At 38.3% G+C, this 26,340-nt stretch overlaps 1 pseudogene; it reads left to right on the forward strand.

Moving 5' to 3' along the window:
- The first annotated feature begins 7,049 nt into the window (after nucleotides 1–7,049).
- LOC118520379 (eukaryotic translation initiation factor 2A pseudogene) lies at nucleotides 7,050–7,881 on the forward strand (annotated as a pseudogene).
- The last annotated feature ends 18,459 nt before the right edge of the window (nucleotides 7,882–26,340 follow it).

Consider the following 26,340-nt stretch of genomic DNA (forward strand, 5'->3'; position numbering starts at 1 on the left):
ACTGATTTTTGTATGAGCAAAACTTTTTTATTATGGTTATTTGGATACTTAGCCATTTTTCTTACTCTTTGTCTTTGGAGTTATTTTTCTTCAACTATGCTCTTTTTTTTTTTTTTTTTTGCTTGTGATTTTCATAATTTATTCATCCTTTTTTTCTGTGTTGATCCTTACAGACAGTCCTGTAGCTCTTAGTAGTACTTAATGACTAAAAGTGTCTAGATGCCTCATATTAGTGATGTCCTTAACTCTCTAAAGGTTGTAGAAAGCTTGCCTAAACCTGGGCAGAAACTATGGGCTGTGGGATGTCCACAAAGGAAACAAGACGGGATATAAACAAACATTTGAATAAATGTCTGGGGCCTAATGGCAGAAGCTAGAGGCAGGACGCTTTGTCTAAATTACAAACATGACCATCTCACACTCCGTCACTGTAGAGGTATTCCTTAAAGAAGTTTGCATCCTCAGAATTGCAAATGCCCTTGAGAGGGACACAACTTAAGTTCCTTTGAGTGATCTTCTTTAGATTTCAGAGTGCGTGAGAATAAGACGTCACTGGAAATGGGTCAGGGACCAGACCCGGGAGCCATGGGTATGCCACACACCAATTATGCCTACGTATTAGATTTTCTAACTCAAGAGTTTTTAAAGTAAAAGACAGATTTTATTAACAGGCCTTGTATTAACAGAGAAATTTGCATTTTAAAATTTACATTTATGTAGAGAGAAAAGCCCGACTAAAGAACCATAAAGTGGGGGAAAGATGAGGATACTGGCTGGGATTCAGGCCCTACTCTAGATTGGAAGGCCTACTGTCCACTCTGCTGCTGATCTGCTTCATTTTAGGTAATTCGCTTCATCTCTCTGGGCGTAAGTTTGCTCATCGCTACAGTAAATTAGACCAGATGATCCCTAATGTCCCCTCATTGCCTTTGTTTTCCAAAGAACAATAACAAGAGAAAAAGAAAATGAGTAATTTAGGCAAAGCACTAAAGTCATTATTTAATATTGAAGCTCCAGGCTTTGTGGTTTTGTGTAGAATTTGAAGCTGGATGAGATTTTATTTCTTACCACATATTAACCCATTCTTTAAAAGAGGTAACTCCTTGCCTTCCAACGGACGGTAGTAATTTCTGACATCTTTCAGACACTGTACTAATTACATTATTAACTGCGTATGAATTTCATTTTTAAAAGTAGGAAATGAAATAATTGTTAAGTTTTTGCCTGAAGACTTGAGAACATCCTACATAAATTTTTGAGTCCCATCAGAATGAATTTCACCATGAAAGCACACATGAATAATAATTATTGATTTAGGAATAAAATAAATCCACCTAGTTTAAAAGTGCCAAGTGGTAGTAATGAGTGAGTACAGTTACACCTCGATGAAATTAGATAGAAAGATGATTACAAATTGTTTATAAATGTAGATTTTAGAAAGAATTTCAACTTTCAAATAATTTTCTTGGAACAAATCATATTTCTTTAAATAATCCCCAGTATCAATACTTTGCTCCTTCACCATTTTAAGGCTCAAAGATGATAATAGTGTTTGGTGTTTAGTCATAATACAAGGTGAGTGAATGCTACTGTATGAGATAAAAGCAAAAAATTATGGGAAACAAGATGATAAGAAGCCACTTTTGCACAGATGGGGAGTGCCCTAAAAGGGCTCTCTATTTCAGCATCAGAATGCCCTTTATCAAGTTGCCAATCAACAGTTCATTATTACAGGATTCCATCACTAAATCCATAACTAATAATGTAAGACTTGAAATGAATTTGTAGGTCCACTGTTTTAGGATTTGGCAAAATTGAGAAGCTTCCTCGCCGATTGACCAGCAGTGTCTCTGCGAAGGGTATTTCAGGATACCAAGAGACAAAAAGTCAGTTCCATAGTTTGTTAAATGGTGCCTCTTTAAGGCAGTTGTGGTAACTTTTAGGTGTTATTCCTGCTGCTTTCTCTCCTCACCTCAGGAGAGCTGCTCCTTGCCCCCACCCACAAACTTGCATACTCATTCAGTCAATGTGGTAGGCGCAGGGATTTGCCCACAACTCACAGCTCAGTTTTATGGAGAAGACCAGATGACCGCTCTTATAAAAGTATGTGCCAGGGGAGGGACACCTGACCCCATTCAACACCATTAATCTCATTGATCAGTCATGGGAGCCAACCATTCACAATTCCCTTATTTAATCTGAGACGCATACAAAGATAACATCTGATTGAAGCTCTCTTAATGAGGCACCAAGAGACTGTATTTTTCACTGTTCTCTAATAAAAACATAGAACAGAGGCTTCTACGGTCTCCTAACAAAGAGATTCTACAGACTTTACATTTCTTTCTTTTTATAGAAAGCCTCTGAGAGAGAGGTACATCTTGGAATAATGTACTGAAGACCAATAGACAATGCTCAAAACCTATTAATTCTGATCCCACATTTTTTAGAAAAGAGACATTATAAAATGATGAATGCCAGGTTTGTGTTGTTATCATTTTAATGACAACAAAATGTATTTGGCCTGCCTTCATAACAACATCCTAGAAATATTAGCATATTACAGTGAGATCTTATATTTTATATATGTGTGATTTGCATAAGTCAGTGTTTATTAAAAATTTCTGGCCAATTTGCCCCATTCTGACATGTCAGAAGAGCAGAAATTATGGCTGGTGATTAAAAAACACTTTTTCCATGCTATACCTAACATAGACCATGAGCAATTGTGTCACACTGGTTTGTTTGGATTTTTTTGCTTTCTTTTATATTATATTGGATGACTATTATCAAGGAGGAAGAACTCCCTCTACCCCCAAGGTCCTTCTAGCTGGACTAAGAATTTAATTGACATGAGACAGATTAACAGGGGAAAATGCAATTTAATTTCATACGTATGGGGAATTCACACAGACATGGAAAAATTCCAAAGACAGGCAAAATGGGTATATATGTCATTCTGGACTAAGGAGAAGGGGGTAGGGGTCTGGGACTTGAAAGGGAAGGAATGCAATTCACAGGAAAATGAAAAAGAGCAAGAATTTAGTAAACAAATGTTTGCTGGGCCACTCAGAAACCATGGGACAAAGAGAGGACTTTGATTGAACAGGCCTCGCTAGGTTCCTCCCTATCTACCATACCTGCTTCCTAGATATCACCTATCTATGGTGATAGCTCTCTTCCTGGAGCATGTCCTCTACCTAAATTCTTTTTAGCCAGTTGTGGAGGAGGTAAAGAGCTTTTCCTGAATCTGCTAGATTTTGATTGCTTCTAATTCAAAATAATCTTTATGTCAAAGTTTGACCCATCTTGGGGTGGCCTGCGCTTGGCCTTTACATTACTTGTGAGAATATCTAACTTATGGTTTGGAACCAGTGACTTACTAGAAATTTGTATCTCCCACTCCTGACTTTTTCATTTTTACAATGAAATTTCCAGAAACAGCCTCATAAGGCCAAAAGAATACATTTGCAGTTCAAGACAAATTGTGGGCCATTATTTTTCCAGTGGGGAAAGAAAAGAAAAATGAAGAATGTCATCCATTAACTTTATTGTACAGAGCAGCAGGAATATTAAGAAATAACCTCTGAACTTAATTTATTGATAAGGACATTCTTTTGAATTTAAAGAGTTTAGAGATATAGAATGTATACAGAAATCAGAGCTCAAAAGATTCTTACAATCTGATAAAAATTGAACACATTTCTTTTGCTGAATTGGCAGGATCATGAATCAGCTGGTTGAGATTGTTCATAATATGACTTTTTTTTTCAACAGGTGGGTTCTGGAGGTTGGCTTGGCACTTAATACGATTTGATCTGGAGATGAGACACAGAAACTGTAAAAGTCAGATGGAATTCCTTGGCACATTCCAAACTGATGGAAAATCCTACCATTTCTCCCGATCATCTCCCCGTGTACTGTTTATAAGCTTCTTGGCTTGTGGGCAGGTATAATTGGGGCAGGGTTATTTGCGCTTGCCTCATTATTTCTTGGAGCATCTGGTTCTTTCCACTCATCCCCCGCTGTCACTTTCTGAAACCACTTTCACAGACCCATTAGCCTGTGGGCAGCCGTTTACTGCTGAGCCATTCTCCGCTAAAAGCCATCAGCAGCCCCATTCCAACTGAGAACCAAAGAAGGTTACAATAGAGAATTTCACTCTAACCGAAGTGGGAGACCATGGATTTATAGCAATGTCAGTGTGCGTGTTCTCAAGGGGGTTCCCATTAGAAATGCACAGAGAGCCTTAGAGCAAGGTCCCTAGCACGGATGTTCATTGACATTAGTTGTCTATGTTGAATCCTTTAAAGGACACTGTCCCTTGAGCCCACCTCGACCACATGTTTTCAAGTCCAAATTGTTTCTAAGTTATTTAGAACTGAAAGGCCATAATAGTATTAAAAACAATTTCGTAAATTACGTAGCCATCTTCTGATTGCAAAATGCTTTCAACCCTTTATCTCCCTTATTTAACAAAGCATGAAAGATGCTGGTTGTCATGTGATGGAAATAACACAATTTGTTGTGTTCTAACAGTGCCAGCCAGTCATGATATCCAGGTGACTTGCAAAATTCATATGAACAGTGAATTCATTCTTCAAACTCATGAAGGCCTAGAGGAAAGATTTTTGGTGAATGGTTATGCAGCAAACTTACATAAAAGTGGGTGGCATCTATTTTTGACCTGAGACCAGTAACCCATGGAATCACAGTCTTAAAAGATTTCACTTGCTGTGCAATGAAAAAATTGTCACCAAACGAACATACTAACATGGGTATTTAACCTTTCCACCTGTCTTGGAAGCTTTGAGAAACAATTTTAAATGAATAGGAAAGCACATTTATAATAACCCTTTTCTCTATCTTATAAGCTTATTATGTATTTTAGAAATGAAGGAATTTCTTGTAACATATTCCTACAAGTAAAGTCACTCTCAAATTCATACAACATTTATATAAGTTTGTTCAGAAGAATATATTATGGCTTATTTTAAACTGCCTAACTGTTGGAATAGTATTTGGGCATAAATATGGACAGGACAAAGTGCATAGAATATACTAAAATTTAGTCATATAAATATTTTCTATCCAATTCCATTGGACAGAAAAGATAGAATTGTTATCCATTCATAGAATAGAAAAATAAAGCATAAAATACTCTAAGTTGGATGCCCTTCAGCAGCTTTGGCCAAACTACACAGATGAGTTAAACAAGTTTTTTTTTTTTTTTATACTTGATATTTGGGTAACGTTACTTCCTCGCAATTTTTAAAATATATTTTGCAGCTTCCTGCACTAAAAATTACAGAAGCTATGACTAAAGTAAAATAAAATTTAGAATTAAATAAAAACTCAAGAAAAGTTTTGATTGGGTTTCCTAGGCTCCTTGAAATTGAGTACCTCACCATTTTAATTAAACAAATAAATTTCAACATATTGAACTTAATTCTCTTCACCCATCCAGGGAAGGAGATTTTAGGACTGGATTCCCTCAATCACCCTGTTTGGTTGTGCCTTCACCTTCCCCCCACCACCCATGGGTGATCCGCTGATCAGCCAGGGGAAAACTCCAGCGGTGGGAAGAGTGGTTTAGCCTCACAAGCACTGTGTTTGGTATTGAGTTTTGTTAACAGCAGTTCTGATCTCTTGTCTGGTGTATCCAAAGGAATGGAGATGCAGATACTTTAGGTGGTGAGGGCAATGGTCTCCGTCCTCTGCTAGTGTTCTGTTATTTCTTGATAGATTTTCAACAGCCTTTGCACATCCTCAATTGCTCAATATCTCTTACATTATCCAAGGTCAGAAAAACCATATGGCTTTAGAAAGATCAAAGAGTAGAGTCAGGAACCCACACTTTTAAAAGGAAAGAACCCCCCCCCCCCACTACCTATTTTAGAATCAAATGCACATGGCCCACTAACTGCAAAAAATTTATGTGGCCAAGTTAACCTACTTGGAAGAAGAATAATGTGTCCATTAGGGCCCAAAGAACAAGCCCATCTTCCAGTGGGAAAGTAGTAGAGGGTAGACATTAAGGGAAATGAAATTAAAGACACTGGATTGAGAGACTCTGAATGGTAGGTACGAATGACAGAAAATGGAGAAATTAAATGAGAAATTAACCCCTCAGCCTCTGAGGTCATTCTCTGTGTTGAAATTCAGTTGTTTTAAAGAGTCTTTATTACTGGAGACATGATTTTCTCATAGCCGAGGGGAAAGTTCAATTACTGTGCCCAACTAATCGTCCGTTTTAAATCATTTTTTGTGTAAAGATTGAGTGTATTGGATGGATTTGTCATACTCAGAATGAAACTGGTACAGATGAAATGCCTGTTAAGGGGCATTAACTTCACTATTTTCTCATTTGCTATAAAAGCCTAATTAAGTACCAAGATTTGGGATAGACTGGGGCTTATTATCAGCCAAGTAAGGGAGGGAAGAGCTTCCTGATGGGTTTAAAAACAAGTAGCTTTTGGTTTAGAGTATAGGGAAATAAAAAAAAAAAAAAAAGGTCTCTATCTTGTTTTCTAGGGTTAATGAGATATCTCTCTTTTGCTGTTATAACTCACTTGTTTTCTATATCCTACCACCCCAAATATTTTAATGGGTTTCTCTACATCAACTCCATTTTTCCAGTTGTTACCACCCATGTGCTAATCAAACAATTATCTTGTCATTCTTTTTATAAGACCTTCTGTAAAGACCCACAGAACCCTTTCAGAATTATGGAGATCCAGTAATGTTCAGATCATAAACATTGTTTTATTGAATGTTTCATGGATAATTTGAGTAAAGAAACAAATGCCAAACTAGTAAATATTCTATGTAAATAAAGAGAGTATTTAAAAATTATTGTAATTTATTAAAAGCTGACATATGTTGTTTTTATGGTTTTTAGAAATTCTTGACAAAGGGAGCTTGCGAGCAATTTTAATTGATGTATTTCAACAGTTGTCCAGTATGAGTTCATAGCAACAAACAGAGGACATGCTGGAGCACAGTTACCAAAACTGGCTTCTTGATGATGTAGCTCAAATTATGGTTTTATGCTTGCCAAATGTGATTCTGTGTTTGACTTTGGAACCGGTTGTCATAATGCAGACGTTGACAGTCCTCATGGACACATATGAGTACTAGCTAAATTTGAAAAGCTGAAGAGACAAAAAAGGGTGGGATGTTACGAACTACAAACTTATTTCTGATTCTAAATATGTCCCTTGGTGCTCAGATGGCAAGTGCCTTTTAACAAGCTACCTGTCCTCCCAGGTTCCATGTTAACATTGGGTACAAGATTCGGCATTAACCTGGCTCTTCTTGCACAAGTATGTGCCATCAAATGCAGAAATATGACAGGTTCCTTGGCACCCATTTTTGGATGGACTGTTTCCAGCAAAAACAATGACTTACCAAGCAGTTCCAAGTGACGTACCCAGTGAAGAACACAAAGCTGCAATGGCTTACAGATGCCCAGTTTTAGGAAATAAACCAATCACCAATTCTAAATTGCTTGAGGAGGAACCACCACTGAACGTAAAATCACAACCAGGAAATGAAAAGCCTCTATTGAAAACAGCCGCTCAAAATTAAAGGAAACTTGAGGCTAAGAAAGCTGAAGAGCAGGGCCTGAGAAGTGGCAAGAGGCCTGATTGGCCCCGCTCCCTCCCCACAGAGCATACCACGAAAGACTGCCACTCAGCCACCTCTTGAGAGCCTGAGATAGACAAACAGACCAAGAACCTAAACAAGAAGCTCCAAGCAATCGAACAACTGAGAGAAGAAGCAGCACCTGGAAAACAGCTAGAAAAACACCATTTGAAGAAAATGCAGCAAGAGAGAGCCTTTCTCCAGGAGCTGGGAGACACAGATTTGGGGATTTAAAGATTCAGGGAAAGCAAGTTCTCAGAAATCAAGACAAACACGTCTGTTAAATCCACTGGCATCTATGGACTACCCATGTGCCCATTCTTAATGTTCATCTATAACTTTAACCATTTATCTAAGATTTAAAAAAAAAATAGGACAAGAAACCATAAAATATGTAAGAATACATCTAACAGGGGATGTCCAAGAACCTACAGATTTGCCCCCCATTTCAGAATCACCAATTTAGAAGTTGACCTACACATACATGGTAAATTTATTTTTGACAAAGATACCAAAGCAATTCAATGAGAAGTAGAAAGTCATTTCGACAAGTGATACCAGAACATTAGACATAGACCCTTTACTCATAACCACACTTTTAAAAACTTGGACTAGATCACATATATTAATTAAAAATCCAATACTAAAATATCTGGAAGAATATGTAAAAGAGAATAAAAATTTTATGATTTTGGATAAACACACACACACACAACACACACACACACCCCTGAATCTTATAAGAACAAATAATTAATAAATTGAACTTTATTAAAATTAAAACTATTTTTCTTCTAAGAATTAAGAAAATCACATAATCAAAATAAAAAGGGAATGAACAGCATGAGAAAATACTGCAATACAAACATCAAATACAGGACTAGTTTCCAGATTATAGGAAGAATTCTTACAGTTCAGTAATAGCAAAACAAATGACCCAATAAAATGGACAAAATATTGAACAGTCCTTTACAAAATAAGATACAAAAATCCCCCCAATACAAATGGCCAACAGACACATGAAAAAATGCTTAACATCATTCAGCATCAGGGAAATACAAATCAAAACCACATTGAGATACCACCTCACACCTGTCAGAATGTCTAAAATCAATAACACAAGAAACATCAGGTGTTGGTGAGGATGTAGAGAAAGGGGAACCCTCTTACACTGTTGGTGGGAATGCAAACTGGTACAGCCACTCTGGAGAACAGTATGGGGGTTCCTCAAAAAGTTAAAAATAGAGCTACCCTATGACCCAGCAATTGCACTATTAGGTATTTATCCAAAGGATACACATAATTGTTTGAAGGGGCACATGCACCCCAATGTTTATAACAGCAATGTCCACAAGAGCCAAACTATGGAAAGAGCCCAGATGTCCATTGACGGATGAATGGATAAAGAAGATGTGGTGTATATGTACAGTGGACTATTACTCAGCCGTCAAAAAGAATGAAAGCTTGACATTTGCAACAATGTGGATGGAACTAGAGGGTATTGTGCTAAGTGAAATAAGTCAGAGAAGGACAATTATCATATGACTTCACTCGTATGTGGAATTTAAGAAACAAAACAGATAAACATAGGGAAATGGAAGAAAAAATAAGATGTAAATAGAGAGGGAGGCAAACCATAAGAGACACTGACCTCTAGGGAACAAACTGAGGGTTGCTGGAGGGGAGGCAAGTGGTGGGAAGGGATAATTGGGTGATTAAGGAGGGTAATTGATGTGATGAGCACTGCGTGTTATATGCAACTGATGAATCACTAAATTCTATCCCTGAAACTACTAATACAGAATATGTTAACTAAATTGAATTTAAATAAATAATTTTTTTAAAAATCCCCCCCAATACACAAATTTCCCTCCAAAAAATACACAAAAGGATGCTCAATATCAACAGCAGGGAAATGCAAATTCAAACCACAATCAGATACTACCACCCACCTTCTAGAATGGCTAGAAGGACTGACCTAGGATGTAGAACCACTGGACTCTCATACACTGTGAGTGAGATTAGAAACAGTTTGACATCATCTTAAACAAAGTAAACATACACTTATCATAAGAAGCAGCCCTTCCACCAAGGGGTATTTACCCAAGAGAGAAGTAAATGTATATAAAAAAATTTATTACATCAGTGTTCATAGCAGATTTATTTATAATAACCAAACACTGGAAGCATCCCAAATGTTCACCAATAGACTCAAACAAAATGTAGTATATTTATTCAATTGAAAACCACTCAGTAATAATATGCAACAACCTTTTGATACATATAGCAACATGGATGGATCTCAAAATAATCTTGCTAAATGGAAGAAGACACAGAACACTATCCCTCCTCTATGATTCCATTTTATGAGATTTCAGGAAATGCAATCTAATCCATAATGGTGGAGAATAGATCATTGATTGCTGGGACAGGGTTGGAGGGAGGGACAGATGGCCTGAAGTAACTTTTCAGGGAGATGGAAGTAGTTAGTGTCTTGATTATGGTGATGGTTTCACAAAGCTCACATATGTCAAAATCCTTCAAATTGTGCAACTTAAATATGGGCAGTTTACTGTGAATTAATTATATCTCAACAGAGTGGGAAAAAAAAAGTTTAAGTTGACATACAATTTAACCCACTGAGGCAAATTGTGGTTTTAGTCTCTAGCTTTATTTTTTAATAACGCTCATATCACGAAATAATCTCAGGAATAAGATTATTCCTGAATGTTATACATTCCTTGAGGTTACTTTTGGGATTGTTTCCCATCATGTAGTATCATGTAGGATTCTAATATAGTCAATTGCTGCTCATAGAGGTCATGTGGTTTCCCAAAATTCCTATCACAGTTTCTAAAATTAAAATATCTGGTTAAAAAAATATCTTTTGGAATGTCACTAGCAGGCTTTAAAAAAAATGTTAAAGGAGAAATATAAGAATACACACATTTTTCAGTTAAAAAAATTCAAAGAGAGTAGTTGCTAAATGCAGAAATCCAAGTAGAAATTAATTCATTGTCATCTGATATTTGGTCTTGTTCTTCATTCCCACATTAAAAGCCTTTTCTAAGGGCTGAAGATTACACCTGAAAGATATTAGCTAAGTCAATTGATATTAAAATGAATGAAATAAAGACTATTTTTAAAGTATGGTAACATGTGCTGGACATGAATTAAAACATGAAAAATGAAAATAAATTCTCAGAGATTTTTTTTTAAAGATTTTATTTATTTATTTGACAGAGATTGCGAGAGCAGGAACACAAGCAAGGGGAGTGGGAGAGGGAGAAGCAGGCTCCCCGCTGAGCAGGGAGCCCCTCAGAGACTTTTTTTAACAGAATCTCAGGAGGCAATAGATGTACCAGTCCCACATTTCAAAACAAAAAGTCTCGACCATGATGAATGCAAATGTCAAGTTCAATCTTACGGAAACTCTTTTGTAGGATAAATATTTTCATTGCATAAATTGGAGACAATTTGATAAGTATTCTGGAATTTGGTGGGAAAAACAAATCATACTAACATCTAGGAAACTTTACTAAGATCCAAATATTTATGCATAATACCCTCTGCAAGTCACATCTGACATCTGGGATCTTGGAGCAGCACTAGCTTCTAGAAAAGATGATTGAGTTACCAACAGTGGGGGGGGGGGCAGGGATCAAAACCCATAATATGAATCACCAAATTTTCCAACCAGTACATACACACACACACACACACACACACACCCTCTTCAATAACACTAATAACTTGTTAAAATGAATGAGGATTCCTCTGAGGTGAAATTTTGAGGTAGATAAGATATAAGTACATCAGTTATCCACTGCAAAATGATGCTGCAGTAACAAACCACCTCCAAACCATAATAAGCTTTTATAGAAGTCATGGCTTTGTGGGTTTGCAATTTCGACTGGTCTCAGCTGAGCTGTTTTCTTAGTTGGCTCACTCACATGTCCAGCTGTGGGCTGGCTCTGGGACAGGGCAATGGGAGTATCTGGGCCCCATGTCCCTCATTCTCTCTCAAACTAGCTTGAGCATGTTCTCGGGGTCATGGCAGATGTGCCACAGTGAGCAAGCTTCGTTGGCATGTACCTTTCCTCTGTTAGCATCACATTCTAACTTCCCATTGGCTAAAGCAAGTCACAAGACTGAGTCCAAGGTCACAGTTGGAGGCAACCTCACAGTTAGACAACAGAACCATAGTGGGGGTCATCTTCTGGATGACCTATTTTGTTCCATCGATCTATTTGCCTATTTTTCCCATGCTGTCTTAATTATTGTTATACTTGGTAATCATGTGCCATGAGTTCTCTGACTTTTCTTCATTTTCAAAAATGTTTTAGCTTGTTTTTTGCATTTCTACATAATATCAAATCAGCTTGTCAATTTTTACAAAAATTCCTGCTAAGATTCTGGTTAGGGTTGCACTGAACTCATAGATAAATTTGGGGGAAATTAAAATCTTAAGGTTATTGAACCTTATAGTCAATGAACATGGTATATCTCTCCACTTATTTAGTCCTCCTTAGTTTCTTTCAGAAATGCTTTCCTGAATACATCTTGTATATCTTTTATTATTAAACTAATTTCTAAATACTTTGATTTTTGCTGGTATTATGAATGGATTTTTTTTTTATTTCTGAAACTCATTGCTAACACATATACTTTGTTTTTATATCAATTTTTTTCTTGTGATCTTGCTAAATTAATTTATTTTATTCTAATGGCTTTGTAATATTTTTCTTAGGATTTTATATATATATATATATATATATATATATATATATATATAATCATATGTGAATGAAAATTGTACTTCCCTCCCCCATCTTTTTTTTTTTTTAAGATTTTATTTATTTATTTGACAGAGAGAGACACACAGCAAGGCAGGGAACACAAGCAGGGGGAGTAGGAGAGGGAGAAGCAGGCTTCCCCGCGGAGCAGGGAGCCCAATGTGGGGCTCAATCCCAGGACTCTGGGATCACGACCTGAGCTGAAGGCAGACACTTAACGACTGAGCCACCCAGGCACCCCCTTCCCTCCCCCATCTTATGATTCTTGTTTCTTTTGCTCACTTTGTTGTAGTGACTAAGATTCCTAGTACAATGATGAACTTCAGAAGTTCTGGGAGTAAAAAGTCTTTGCCTTATCTCTGTTCTTCTATAGGAAGCATCCAGTTTGTCACCATTAGCTGTGATATAAGGTATGCATTTTTCCTAGATGCCCTTTACTACTTCTATTCTTATTAAGCAGAGAGCTTTTATCACTAATGAAAGTTGAATTACGTTGATGCATTTACTGAGATTTCATATGATTTTTTTACTTTATTTTGTCAATGGAGAAAACTAATATTGGTTATTTTTTAATGTTGGACCAATCTTTCATTCTTGAGATAAACCCCACCAGTCACAGCATATAATCCTTTCCACATTCTGCTGTTTATATTTGTTAACATTTTATTAAAAGTGTTGCTTCTATATATATGCATTGGACAGAGTCTAAGGTGGCCCCATGACCCCAGACTATTTGTCTTTGTGAATCTGACCATCTTTGTGAATCCTTTGTGTCTCATCCCCTTGCTTGAGTATAGGTGTGTCCTGTGATTTGCCTTTATAAGCAAGACAATGCAAAGGGGAGGGATCCCCTGATTACGTGTGTGTGATTGTGTTTCAAAGGATTATGGCTTCCATCTTTGCCTTGAACACTTTTAAGAAACAAGCTATAGGTTAGGGGCTGGCATATGGAGAGGGCTACATAGAAAAGAGATTACAGCAGCCTCTGTCCTGTAGGCAACAAAACCAGAGGCCCTCGCACTGATACTTGTGTGGAACAGAATGTGACCACCACCAAGCTTGGAAGCAGATCTCCCCCACCCCACTTCCGTCCAGCCTCAGATGAGGCCACAGCTCCAGGTGACACTTTGTAATCTCATAAGACTCTGGAGCAGACGAGCCAGAGGCCAGTCACACCAAGAGAGGACCGGATGAAAATGACTGGCAAGAGAGACATTTGTCTTTAATTCTGAGACTGACATATCAGTACACTGGGGCACCAAGTACCTTGTGTTCCCTTTCATTTTGAAAAAAAGAAGACAACACATCACTTTTAGTGGTTTTACAATTTTTCCTGCAGTTTTTTCCAGTACTTCTTTTTTTGTTAGTGAATCAGTAGCCTAAATTGATTTGATTTTTTGCCCTTTGCCTTCACTTCTGCCATGCTTAGCTTTGGGATTTGTCTTTACTCATTGCTTGTATGTTTACTAATGCTGTGGTCAGAGTCCCACATTGGATTTGGTTTTATTTTTACATCTATAGTTCCTTCTCTGGCTGTCAATAAGTAGTCTGGATCTTTCACTTCTTCTGAAACCCTTGTGTAGAACTGGATTCAAGCATACTTAGTGTCCTTCCACACGGTCACACCTAAGAGAATTTTATTTTACTTAAAGTACAATTTTAAAAATAATAATAACAAAATGGTAGCCTAAAAGAACACTATTGTTTGTTTTCCATTTTTCAATTTCCAGAAAATGTCCCTCCCAACTTAGATCTCCACCTTGAGAAACAGAGCACACTTGTCTTTTTCCAAAAATTTCAGTCCTGATCGTGTGGGTCCTGACTAGCAGTGCCAAGAGCTTAACTCACCATTTCTCTCAATAGACTAAAAGCTCCAAGTACGTGGACTTCCAGTGGTTGGCCATGGTCTCCAAAAGTTTTAGGGTGGCCCAATAGGCTTTTACTCCAGATTTTTGCTGAAATAAAAATAATTTTTAGCACAGCTTTTGAGATATCATTACTTTTACAAATGTGGAGATACTTGCTGAACTACTTGGCAGTATCTTTTACAGCAAACATTTTGAAAAAAAAAAATCTGACATTCAGGTCTGGCAACTTTTCCAATCTGGGCTTCTAATCCCACACTGGACACTGGGGATGGGGAGCGGTGGGTGTGGCTAATGCTCATGATTCAGTTTGGGCAGCATGGAAACAGTGGTAATAGAGATGATCAATGACCCGCCTTCAGGCATAACACCACCAGTAGCTGATCCCAGTCATCAGTGAGAATGGGTGGTGATTTCTATTATTTTAGAATATGCCCTTTTGCAGGTCACAATATTAAACTTTTACAAGCTTTTTGCGGTCTTAATGTTGAGCATTTAATGCTTCCAAATAATCTCAGCTTTTTAATTGGTTTTGACAGGAATCTTTTCTCTGTCATATCAAAAGAGGTAGGAATACGTTGTCAAAACCTGACCTCTGTGCTTCGGAGTCAAAATATAACGCAAAGGCAGAGTTTGGGATAAAGAGGAACAATAGCTTTGTGGCTTTGCTGGGCAAAGGAGGCTGCAGCAGGCTCTGGCTCTGACCTTCAAAAACTGCAAGCCTGACCCAGAGGAAGGGACTAGGGGGACAGGGGGAGGGTTATAGGGAAATGCAGGATCTAGCTGGTTTCTACAGGAATTGTGTCTGTACTGTGAGCCTCCTTCCTCGATTTTGGGGTGGTGCCAGGTTCCTGAAACAAAAGGCTAAGAAAAGAAGAAGGGAGATTTGTGGAAGAGAGGAAATAGATGACTTTAAAATCAAGCTTCGCTGAAGCATTAGTGAAGTCATTTTGATTTTTGTTCAACTTTGTGCTTTTAAGCAACGACAAATAGACGTCAAAAGTTATTGTTTAGATTCATAAACTCTAATTCTAGACTAGTTAAAACACATAGATCAGCCTTCAGCACTACACTGTTTTTAATTTCCACTGCTATCAGCCGTTTACAAAGATTAATGGTACTTCCAAAACATTATTGTCATTATTGTAAAACTTCCACGTTTTGCTAAAAATAAACCCTTCTCTGACCGTTTACTGGGCTTGACTTTACCCTTCTTTCCTGCCTAATTACTTTTATAGGTTGTTTCCCTCATTAATTTAATGATGGGAGTCCTTTTGCTTAATATAGCTGAGTCAATACGGTGAGAATTGGTCTGTATCCAATCTATGTCTACTAGAAACGTGCCAGAAGTGATGTGGCTGTGAATTCCAGGGCCGTACATTTCCGCAGGCTTGCACCTGTTCCACATTTTCTCTCTCTTTCTATTTTTAATACCACAGTAGCTGAGAAAATTTTACCAGCTGTGGAAGAAATGTGATGCCACCTTCAGAATCGGTACGTGGAAGAGCCCAACGGTTCTCCTCACTGAGTTCTGTCCCAGTAAGTCTTCCCACGAGCATCCCCCAGGAAACGTCTACTTCGTTCTAGGACCACAGGATCTTACTTATCTCACCCTTGTGGACATTTTCATTCAGTGGCCTGATCTGCCCAGAAACTGAGACAAGTCTGTAGTCAAGGGTCTCCCGCCTTGGCTGCAGATTAGAGCTGCTTTTCACATTCTTCACAATGTAACCTTTCAGAGTCCCCACCTCAGAGGACCAATCAAGTCAGATTCTAAGGGGGAAGGGGTCTGGGGATCTGTGTTTTTGAGCTCCCTAAATATTTTAATCTGCAGCTGTGGCTGAGAGGCACTGACATAAACTAGGAATATCCATGATCACGAACGCATTTTAGTTGCATGCGTATGACATGTATGTGTCTCCACTTTTGTTTTATTGTTTATTTTATTTTATTTTATTTTATTTTTTAAAAGATTTTTCATTTATTTATTTGACAGAGAGAGACAGCGACAGAGGGAACACAAGCAGGGAAAGTGGGAGAGGGAGAAGCAGGTTCCCTGCTGAGCAGGGAGCCCGATGCGGGGCTCGATCCCAGGACCCTGAGATCATGACCTGAGCTGAAGGCAGATGCTTAACAACTGAGCCACCCAGGCGCCCCTGTTTTATTGTTAATTTTAACGTTCTTGTTGTAGTTTATACATTTTTACAACCTGCCTTATACAGTTTTCATAATCAGATAAACAACGCAGAATGACGGCTATGAACAGAGAAGAAATTTGACTTCAGACCTTGAACTAGGAATACAGAACACAAAATTGTCCGTGCTACCTTATCTGTCAATAAATTAATGTAGAAGAGAAATAATTATATGGTTATTTGAAATTTATGTGTCTTTATATTTTTAATAGTTTAAATGTTTGTTAAAATCTAAAATAGGAATTATATATGCCATAGGGTGCTTCCTAATAAAGATCGTACTTCTAAAATGTAACAAAATGGAATTGATCAAGGCAAAAGTGTCTTGCACTTAATAATTGATACAAATGAAACCAGAGCTCAAAAAATGCCCATTATATATTATCTCCTGTAATAATAATGTTTTTTGTACTGATAAGGCCATAGAAGTACCTGCTTTATCCCAAGTAGCAACAGTAAGTCAAGAATGTGAAAACTGACAGCGTGTTAGATTCATGAGGGCAGAATTTTGGTTTAACTTTTATTGGAATACCCCCCAAATCTAGAATATTGCTTGACAAAGTAGTTGCTCAATAAATATTTGCTAAATGTATGAATTCCCTCCATATGCACAGGTATATATTTAATATAAATATTTATGCTTAGATGTAAAATAGACATAAGCATGAATACTTATACTCATATTAAAATCTAAAATATATCAAATATATCTAAAAAAGCTAAAATATATAAAGTAAAAAAGTATGTAAAATCTAGACATGAAATGTTTACACTTAGATGGGACTTTTATGTAAAATATACAAACCTACGTGTACATACACACATGGACACACAGAATGAACAACAATGCTCACCCAAATCGGAAAGACATGTCGTATATTTAAAAGCGATTGATTATATAACTTGGAGAAAAGGAGGAAAATGTGATTCTATCTTTTCGTAAGTCTCAAAGTTACTATTCTGCTTTCAAATAATAGAAAAACATCTTCTGCGACAGAGTATGAATTATGTTGCATAACTTATCATTTTGCCACAAGGAGTCAAGGTAAAATAGTTGAAGAATCATATCCATCCACTGACGGTGCTGCTCAAACAATCTTCGCACAAAAGCAGGTAGGGAAATTTTGAGACCGTATTTCGGGCCAGAAGCCTATTTTGTATTTAACGGCCACTTCCTGGAGTAGCCTTGCACCAGGAAAGCAGAGAGCATTTGGCACTGGTCACATTTCACTCTGTCATCGGCCTGGAATGCCGAGCATCCTTTACTCTGTACTTGGGAAGTTTCCAAAGGGGCGATTCAGTCCAGCTTCACTTCAAATGAAATTCTCCCCTCGCGTAAACTCAGCTGCTCAGTGAGTTGTAAAGAACAGGCCCCAAAACAGAAAAAGAAAGGAAACCAGAAAAACAGAAATGAGACAGTCTGAGTTCTTTTTACTTTTGTAGTTTTTAACTAACTGCTCCTTTATTAAAAAGTTTGACATTTATCTTGTGTGTCAGCTTTGTGCGTGTGATGGAGATGCCCAGAACATGAAATCTAAAAGCAGGAAAACCTTACTAGGTTTGTTATCAACTCAGACACATCAACGTCACCACACTTTGTCTGTCCCCGGAGAGTTCATGCATGTCCTCAGAGGATCTGAAATTCGTACGGAAGCCTGTGATAAGTAATGAAGGTGCATATTTGCTATAAAGTGCGAACTCTTCTGTTTATGCTAAATAGAAAGTCAGGCAAAACCCCTTTTGTTCCTGGTCAAATTTAATGGGTCAGCCCGCAGAGCTGCCTGGCACTACGGAGCTCCTACACAGCCCCCATGAGAGACACAGGGTCCGGACGTGGGGTTCCCTAGCCAATAATTGCACAACTAGTTACAAATTCTAGGGAAACACCTTTTTTTTTCCCCATCCACAACGTTGGGCTCTTAAGCCATCCCGTGCACAGAGACCATGTTGGGGGTGACAAACACTGTCTTCCATGTGGAATGTTAATCTTTAAGTTCATCTCCCCATGGTAGGCTAACCAGAGCAATTTGTGGTTCAGTCCACTCAGTAAAAACCCCATCTAGCCAGACATGGGAAAGAATCAAGCTATAATTAGGATTTGTATTTTCACAAAAGATTTCTCCCTAATACAAACTTAGGGTAACACCATATATTCAATTGATTCATAAAAGTAAGCATTTTAAGGATGGCAGACCCCTTAGATGGGGTCCCTTTTCCAATATAGTATATGTTGAGTTTTTTGACCAGTGGCCCAGAAGTCCAGATCCAGGAAATGGCTTACTCAGGGTCCTAATTTGGTCTCTGATGGAGCCAGGGCTACAGCTTGGAATGAAATTCGCAGCTCGCTGCCTCTTTCCACCGGAACATGCCGCAGTGCCAAAAACCTCAGTAATTCCTTTGTAGCAAAACTGACACTTTAATTTAATTAGAACTTTACACTTTACTCTTTCTTTTGCATAACATTTCTTTAAGCTTTTGATAGACTTGAAGAACGTAAAGTCATCTCCAGGAGATGGACTCGGTTTTTCAAATCTTTCCCGATGTAGCATAAGCACAGCACAGAACAAACAAGGCTGCGGAGCTGCAGAAATGCACCCTCCGTAGCCCTCCCAAGCACACGTAACTCACCCAGAGGAGGTGATAAAAACCACCTTGTCAGGATATGGCTGTTTGTCTAACGATCAGAATTAAAGATGTCAACTGCTGAACATAGAATTTGAAATGCCAGGATTTGTCATACATTTTATTTTATATATTTTTTAAAGATTTTATTTATTTATTTGAGAGAGAGAGTGAGCACAAGGTAGGGGGAAGGACAGAGGGACAAGCAGCCCCCCCACCCCTGCTGAGCAGGGAGCCCAACATGGAGCTCGATCCCAGGACCCTGAGATCATGACCTGAGCCGAAGGCAGAGGCTTAACTGACTGAGCCCCCCAGGCGCCCCCCGTCATACATTTTAAATGATGACTGGAAAAACACTCTATCAAATTTCGAAACACTTCCCAACCCTAGTTCATGTGGCGACATTCAGCAACGGGTCATAAACAGACGATGGTCAGTAACGCACACTGCCACACGTCTACATCGGAAGGCTGGATCAGAGTGAGATACCTCTGGGAGTAATCTGGGCCGGTTGCCACACGCTGAGAAGCTGGCGTATTTTGCGCATCACTTTTGAACTTGGAGACCTGAGCAGGTGTCTCTCAGCCGCACTGCTAGCAAGAAGCTGCGATGGAGATGATACCTGTGTTACAAGTAGGAGGCACCTGCTCTGTGACTAGGGCTCTGCGCCGTGGAACTCAGGACCGGAGCCGAGCAACAATGCTACGGACCTGCCGGGGACAGGTCTTTATCTGTCACACACACGTGAGGTGTGAAACAGTGCAACCATTGTGGGTGAGTGACACACGACCAAGATGAGAGAATCAGGAAAAAAAAAATGGTTTTGAGGGTTTCGTGGAAGATGAAGAACTGGAGGTAATGAGTTTCCCTGATGTCAGAAGAAGGGTCTAGTGATCAAATGGACATTCTGAACATCAGGGTGGGCCCTGCAGCCCAGAACCTCATAAGCCCAGCCTGCTCTGAGCGCGGTCCCTAGATCATCTCAATAATCACTTGCTACTTTTTTATGCAGCCTCCTACGTCACATCTCCCCTCAGACTAGGGCTCTGCTCTAGACTCCAGGAAGCCATCGCACCTAATTTAGTTCTAAATGCTTCCTTCCTCCAAAGGGCTAAATTTTCTTTCCCATTTATTACACGGGTGATACCACACAGGACCTACTATGAATAAATTGCTCTCCTATAAACACAAATCAACTTTGCCTGACCTCCACTTGAAATCTCTGCATTGCATGTCATTAGATAAACATTCTGGTACTTACACTTGCCTGAATAATTCTGGGGTTAACACTCTAGCTGTCTGCCATTTCTTCGATCTGCCTCGCCAGTGAGGTAACTTTTTCGCAGATTGTAGTGTGCATCAGAACGGGAGGGGCCTTTTAAAATGCAGACTTGGGGGAGCGGCCATTGCATATTCTGATTGGTTGGTCAGATATGGGGTCCAGGAATCTGCAGCTTTAACAAACATTCCAGGTAATTCTAACGCACTTACCATCATTATTAAATTCAATACTAGGGAATTATGGGCTCTCTATACTGAAGTCATTTGCCTTATCTTAGAGTATATTTTGATATCAGATGTGAGCATGACAACTCTCAGAAATGGAAAAGGAGAGACTGGAGCTCCATGATACGAGGTGCTGCAACATGCTGTGAGCCAAGCAAGGGCATACAGTAATGATTCCTCCAGTGCTTCTTCAGAGGAATTTACATCCATAGCCATGAATAACGGGAACATTACAGGGCATAGCTAGACATGCTGGGAGCCATGGCAGAGGGTCCAAGTTGCCTCCATACCTGAGGACCTGAAGCCTTGCCATGGAGTCCTCTTAGATAGGGGACATCAGGGTCAGGACCCTCTCCCGTTGGCTCCCTTGAGTCCATGGACCTACTCAGGAGTCATTTCTCTACCCCCAAGTATGTACAGAAGCAGCATACTTGACATCTTAATGACATTGAATCTTCTAATCCCTGAACATGGTATAACTTTCATTTTATGTAGGTCCTTATCTCTCGTATGTCTTCAAAGTCTTGTTGTTTCTAGTGTAGAGGTCTTGTATTCCTTTTGTTAAATTTGCCCCAAATACTTTATGATTTTTATGCTACTCTAACTGTCGTGTTTTTTTTTTAATCCCTTCATATCTACATTTTTTCCCAAGTGTTTGCTGCTACACTGTAGAAATAAAATTCTTTTTGTTTTTTGACCAGGCACCCTGCCACCATACTATTTTCGCTTACTAGTCTGATAAATGTTCTAAGGATTTTATATATAAGTAATAATGACCCTGGAGAATAAAGACAATTTTACTTCTTTGTTTTCGATTGTTATGTTTTCACTTTATCGAGCCTCATGACATTGCCCTCCAGTACAATGCTGAAGAGCAGTGGTGAGAGCCCACATTCTTGCCTTGTTTCTGATTTTACATAGGATGTTAGCTGAACATTTTGGTAGGTGCCTTTTATAAGTTGAGAAGTTTCCCTTCTATCCCTCATTTGCTGACAGTGTTTATCATGAATTTTTTTGAGTTTTGGCAAGTGATTTTTCTGCATCTTTTTAGATCATCATATAGATCTTCTCTTTTGTTCTAACAAGATGGTGATTTTGTGATTTGTGGCTTTTACATCAGGAAAATAAAATGCATTTTATTTTTACTTTTTTGCTGGATTTGATTTACCAATATTATGTTAAGATCTTGCTAATTTATATTCATGAGAGATATTAGTCTATAATTTTTTTTTAAAATGTCTTTGTCAGGGTTTGATATCAGACTGGTACTAACCCCATAGGATGAGTAGAAACTGTTCTGTATTCCTCTAATATCTTAAAGAACTTGAGTAAATTTAGTATATTTCTTTCTGAAATGGTTGATGAAATTTACCAGTGAAACTATCTGAATGTAAAGTTTTCTTTGTGGGAAGATTTTTAATTAAGAATTTCATTTTCCTTATAAACATGGTGCTGTTAAGTGAAACTACATACCCCCAGTCCCCCGCCCCACGAATTCCGACTGTGTTAGCAGCCTTGAATTTCAGTTTCTGTCTCCTAAGTTCAAGTGCTCTCCTGGGGCTCCTTCCCCTCCAACATCCCAGTTTCAAAGTCACCTCTGGTGGAAAAGCCTTCCACCATCATCCAGGATTATTTTAAGTGCCACTGCAAAGTGATTTTCTATCTAATGGGAACAAGTCACCTCTTTTCTTCTCCACCACCTCATAAATAAACTCCTTAAAAGACTGTCCTGTTCACCACCATGAACAAGAGATTACAGCATCAAGCATACTACCTAGTAGTTCCTCAATCAACATTCCCTAGACAGAGGCAGAGTAGCGGAGAGGAAGGTGGAGAGTAATTGGGACAACGAGAGAGAGAGAGTAGGGCTGGATTTGGGGAAAGAGCAGAAGATGAAGGAGCCAAAAAATTTTACCAGAATGATGAAAAGAAGAGAAACCTTCGTGGTCACTGAATATTCAAGAAGACATTCACAAGATGTATAATCTTTCTAAAAGGACACTTATTTTAAGTGCTTGGAAAGTTTGTGTGCCCTCTGTCAGTGGCAGCTTCACACTCTGTAAAATACATGGACTCGGCTTTAGTAATGACATCCCCAAAACAGATTTTCTTTTACAGGTTGTTTGCATGCACTTTTTCTTGTCATTTCTAACCATTTCAAATGAATTTGTTTGAACCACATAAACTTATATGATCAATATTTGATCACTATTGACCTACCAAAAGAGCCATGACTATAAAATGTGGATAGAGTATCTGTTTCAAGTGTTCAACTGGATCGTGAACCATAGGGTTCAACTGAATACACTAATTCCAGGACTTTATTTTAGGAAATCTCTTTCTTCCATGACGACAGAAGGTAATTTTATGCACATTTTTTTCGCCATCTCAGCCAGAGTAAAAGAGTGGTAGGATATATATATACACTGGTTTAGTAATCTTGTGCATGTTACATTATGAGTTAGTTTCTTTGACTATAAAATGTGGATAGAGTATCTGTTTCATGGATCGTTTTGAGAATATGAAGTGCTTGGCACAGTGCCTTACACATACACTCACAGCAAATGTTAACTGTTACTAACATTATCACTATTATTATTAAGTGGCTTTTTCCTTTAAAATACTCTGGACCAGATGGTTAAAATGGGGCATGCATTCATTTTTCAAGTATTTTTCAAGGACAAGGATTTTTTTCAAAAAGAATCTTAAAAAAAAATCTTTAAATTTTTATCCCAGTTACTTGCAAATGGGCTCTACCAACCATATTTCCTGACCATTGGTATATATAATTTGTCCCTGAGTTAATGCTCACAATGTGTGCAAAGGTTAATATAAAACAAGTCTAAAATGCTCACAATGCAATGTGTCAGCTTTCTTCCTCTATTTAACTCCCATAAAAGTCATGTGAAAAATGTGAACACTACAATAGAAAAATGGGCAAAGCATGAACATATAAGAAGAAGCAAATGACAAGTAAACACGTAAAACATTCTAGCGTTTTAGCAATAAAAGTTGCAGATTAAAACAGCAGTAAAACATGACTTTCACTGGCAAACCAATATGATATGTTCATACCCCACATTTGTAAGAATGCAGGATAATGGACATCTACTCTGATGGCCAAGCTGCAAATTAACACAACCTTGATGGATAGCAGTTGTCAGTATATATTGAAGCAATAAATATTCAGAACTTTTGACCCAGAAACACCATTAGGAATATACTTGAAGGTAATAATAAGAAGTAAGGATAATTGTATTTATTTTATACACTTATTTTGGTTTATATCAAAAGTTTATCACCACATTATATGAGTGCAAAATAAACAATAACGTAAATGTCTAACAGTAAAATACTGGTCATATAAATGATGATAAAGTCAGAAAAGTGAGAATTTAGAAGACCATGTAATACATATTAGCAAGACAAATGTTCGGGTAATTATAATCTAAAGTAGTAGAGGATCCTAGTTTTATTTTTTTTTTATAGATTTTATTTACTTATTTGACAGAGAGAGAGCACAAGCAGGGGGAGGGAGAAGCAGGCTCCCCGCTGAGCAGGAAGCCTGATGCGGGGCTCGATCCCAGGACTCTGAGATCCCAGGACTCTGATATCATGACCTGAGCCCAAGGCAGACACTTAATCAACTGAGCCACCCAGGCGCCCCAAGGAGGATCCTAGTTTTAAAGTTCACTTAATTAATGGGTGGTAGAATTACAGACTGTTTTCCTCTTCCTCATACTTTCTAGCATTTCATACTAAACACACATTATTTTAATAATTGAGGAGCTCGTGCATGCACACTTATTTTGAGAAGTGCACTACTATAGTAAGAGTTCTGGTGCTTTCAGATTCTCTTTCAGTGTAACAATTATTTTAATATAATATCATGATGAGGTATTTAAGGACGCCCACCACGCTAGTGTTCATCTAACTGGGGTAAAGGAAATGATGCCCCCTATAGAGCAGTGCAGTGTATAAAACGAGCAGGTGCAATGTCCACAATAGCCAAACTGTGGAAAGAGCCCAGATGTCCATCGACAGATGAGTGGATAAAGAAGATGTGGTATATATACACAACGGAATATTATGCAGCCATCAAAAGGAATGAAATCTTGCCATTTGCAACGACGTGGATGGAACTGGAGAATGTTATGCTGAGTGAAATAAGTCAATCAGAGAAAGACATGTATCATATGACCTCACTGATATGAGGAATTCTTAATCTCAGGAAACAAACTGAGGGTTGCTGGAGTGGAGTGGTGGGGGGTGGGAGGGATGGGGTGGCTGGGTGATAGACATTGGGGAGGGTATGTGCTATGGTGAGCACTGTGAATTGTGCAAGACTGTTGAATCACAGATCTGTACCTCTGAAACAAATAATGCAATATATGTTTAAAAAAAAAAAAAGAAGAAGAAGAAGAAGATAGCAGGAGGGGAAGAATGAAGGGGGGACATTGGAGGGGGAGACGAACCATGAGAGACGATGGACTCTGAGAAACAAACTGAGGGTTCTAGAGGGGAGGGGGGTGGGAGGATGGGTTAGCCTGGTGATGGGTATTAAAGAGGGCACGTTCTGCATGGAGCACTGGGTGTTATGCACAAACAATGAATCATGGAACACTACATCAAAAACTAATGATGTAATATATGGTGATTAACATAACATAATAATAAAAAAATAAATAAATAAAATAAAACCAGCAGGTGCTCTGCTGGCCTGAATGAGTGGTTATGAGCTGGCCTTTCCATGCATTCAGTAGACCAGCAGAGTTTCTACTGAAGAGTCATAGAATCCATTGCAGAGAAAAACGTAGCATTCACTCAAATGGCCTTCTGTTTCAAAAATGGGTGGGAGTTAGTTTTGTACAGTAGCTGTGTAATCTAGTTCTACAGAAGGTCTTTTAATGTGTCCACAGAGTTCACCTCCTTGCACTGAATGTCTGTTAAGCTCAAAGGTCTGGGACCCTGGTGTGTTTGCAGTTCATGTGATTCTGCCTTGACACTGCATTTCATGGTGTATCACTAAAAACAGGCCGAGAAATTGATAAGAATAAACATGTCCTTTTGGGCTGTATTACTCTTTTGACACATGATTTTAATGCTTTAATACTTCATATATTTCTTATATATTTTATATATATGTATTCATGCTTATTCTAAAAATATTCAGATTTTCAAGAAGATTGTGCACCTTCATACAACCAGATGATTTTTTTGCAAGTAATAGGTGGTAGAACTCATAACCTCCTAATTTCCTTATGTATAAAATAAGGATAATTTTATCCTTACAAAATAATATGTAAGGATAATTATAGAGCAATTGTAAGAATTAAAGATAATCATATGTGTGTGTGTATATATATATAGTTGTTAGCACAATGTCTCAACCAATTTTACAAAAATTATCAACTCTTTTGAAGTCATTTAATTGGCATTTTATAGCAATAAATTATACTTTTCTATCTTTAAAATTGCCCAAAAAGTGGCGCCTGGGTGGCTCAGTCGTTAAGCGTCTGCCTTCAGCTCAGGTCATGATCCCAGGGTCCTGGGATGGAGCCCCGCATCGGGCTCCCTGCTCCGCGGGAGGCCTGCTTCTCCCTCTCCCACTCCCCCTGCTTGTCTTCCTTCTCTCGCTGTGTCTGTCTCTGTCAAATAAATAAATAAAATTTAAAAAAATATATATTTAAAAAATTGCCCAAAAAATAT

This window comes from Halichoerus grypus, chromosome 6 (genome assembly GCF_964656455.1).
Source record: "Halichoerus grypus chromosome 6, mHalGry1.hap1.1, whole genome shotgun sequence".
NCBI lineage: Eukaryota > Metazoa > Chordata > Mammalia > Carnivora > Phocidae > Halichoerus > Halichoerus grypus.